The sequence below is a fragment of the Nannospalax galili genome, unplaced genomic scaffold (assembly GCF_000622305.1).
Source record: "Nannospalax galili isolate Female #2095 unplaced genomic scaffold, S.galili_v1.0 scaffold127, whole genome shotgun sequence".
In the NCBI taxonomy this organism is placed as follows: domain Eukaryota; kingdom Metazoa; phylum Chordata; class Mammalia; order Rodentia; family Spalacidae; genus Nannospalax; species Nannospalax galili.
Genome location: NW_008360326.1, coordinates 5,482,588 through 5,484,991, shown reverse-complemented (window position 1 = coordinate 5,484,991; position 2,404 = coordinate 5,482,588). Strand labels below are relative to the sequence as shown.

General features: G+C 43.1%; 1 non-coding gene across 1 annotated transcript; it reads right to left on the bottom strand.

The window, feature by feature from the left end:
• Positions 1-1,895: 1,895 nt before the first annotated feature.
• Trnak-cuu lies at positions 1,896-1,968 on the bottom strand. The gene has a single exon. It is a non-coding gene; the product is annotated as a tRNA-Lys (tRNA).
• Positions 1,969-2,404: the final 436 nt, after the last annotated feature.

The window sequence follows — 2,404 nt, the reverse complement described above, 5'->3', positions numbered from 1 at the left end:
GTGGTGGCACATATCTTTAATCCCAGCACTCTGGAGGCAGAGGCAGTGCATCTCTGTGAGTTTGAGGCCAGTCTGGTCTCCATAGCCATCCAGGCCAGCTGGGGCTACACTGAGACCCTGTCTCAAAAAGACCAAAAAAAAAAAATTAAAAAAAAAGGTAGAGCCTAGTTGGAGGAAGCAGGTCATACGCTTCACCTTTGAAGGGTATATTTTGTCCCTGGACTTCTCTTTTGCTTTCTGACTGCCATGAAGCGAGCAGCTTTGCTCCATCCCATCTTCCTCCAGGATGAACAGAAACAATGGACACAACTGACTGTGGACCAAAACCTCTGACACCATGATCCAAAATAAACTTCCCTACTTTATTTTTTTTCCAGGGATTTCATGTTAATTACTTTTTCTTGTGAAAAGAAGTACCTTGTCAAATCAACTTGAAGGAGAAAAAGTGTATTTTTACTTACTATCTCAGAGGTTTCAGCCCGTGGTTGACTGACTTTTAGACCTGTGGCATCATGGCAGAAAGGCACACAGAGGAAAGCTTCTTACAGGACAATCAGAAAGCAGGGGCAGAGACCGAGAGAGGAAAGGCTGGGAACACTGTATATCCAAAGTCACACCTGCCCAGTGACCTACTTCCTCCAACTAGGCCTGTCTCCTAGTATTTGACACCTCCCTGTAATGCCATCAAATAATGAATCCATCAAGGGGTTAGCTCATTGATTAGGTCACTCTTTAACAGTGTCACTCAATGGGGACCAAACCTAAAAACACATGAGCTTTTGGTGACATTTCATTTCAAAACCCTAACACTGACAGAAAGCTGAGAAGCACAAAGATACCCAACTTTTCACTGTTAGGGGTCCGTAAAATTCCCTAAACTGACCACTCGGACACTGAGTCTCAGTAAAAAGGAGTGCTTTATTGGAGCCAACCGGCTGGGGACACACACAGTCTCAGGAGCTGTGCTGCAACCCTGAACAGTGAAAACGCAGGGTTTTTAAGCAGAAAAACCACAAAAACCACAAAGCAGGGAATGTCCATAGAAACTATACACAGAATAACCAAGAAAGGATTGGAACAATCTAGGGCTGATTTTCAGAGACTTTACCTATACAGCCATTGGCTGTCTTACTTGGGGCAGAACGTTCTTTCTCTTCTGCTCCAGTTTATTCCCATAGAGACCATATACAGATGTATCAGGTATGCTGTCATTGGCTAGCTCACCTGGGGCAGAACGTTCTATCTCTTCTTCCCCAGACCATTTTCATATGAATCATAAACAGACACCAGGAAAGGATTTGAACAATGAAGGGGGTTTCTAGAGTCAGGTGGAGGGCAGCTTTTTCTCAGAGGATAGGGAGGGGATCTGAGGGGCACTCTCTTTCATCACTACTTACAATCCACTTACAATCAAAACTTTACTATTTGAAGTGAATATACAGATCTTATATGCACACAATTCTCTTTACTTTTCCCCGTAGTATGGTAGTTCTCAGTTCAGGTCAGTTGTATCTACTTGTATTGAAACTCTATCAGACAATGTCATAATTATTATTTGAAGAAAATATGTTTTAAATAATTCACAAGGGGAATAATAATCTATTAATATTTGCCCAGGTATTGGCCTTTCTATTGTTTTTCCTTCATGCCTGATCTTTCTGTAGGCAATGAATAATCTCAGTTTTTCTTCATCTGAGAATATCTTTTTAAATGTTATTCTACTTTTTTTTTTTTTTTTTTTGGTTTTTTTGAGACAGGGTCTCCCTGTAGCCCAGCTGTCCTGGAACTCACTATGTGGACCAGGCTGGTCTTGAACTCACAGAGATCCACCTGCTTCTGCCTCCCCAGTGCTGGGATTAAAGGCGTGCGCCACCATGCCCAGCAAAACGCAACACTGCCCAACGTGGGGCTCGAACCCATGAGCCTGGGATTAAGAGTCCCATGCTCTACCAACTGAGCTAGCCGGGCAGCTTCTACTTATTCTTTTTAAAAAAAAATTTTTTTCTTTGGTCTTTTTGAGACAGGGTCTCCCTGTAGCCCCAGCTATCCTGGATTCACTATGGAGACCAGGCTGGCCTCGAACTCAGAGAGATCTGCCTATCCCTGCCTCCCGAGTGCTGGAATTAAAGGCGTGTGCCATCATGCCTGGCCTAAAAATATTTTTTATTTATTTTTATTTTATGTATATATGTGTGTATAGGCTGCATGTAGGTAAGTACACCCGAGTCGTTAGGACAGAGGAGGCTGTCGGATCCCCTGGAACTGGAGTTACGGACAGTTGTTAGCTGCCATTTGGGTGCTGGGATTTGAACCCAGGTCTTCTGTGAGAACAGTGTTCTTAAGCACTGAGCCATCTCTCCAGCCCTATTCTACTTCTTGTTTTCATAGTTTATAAAGAAAAATC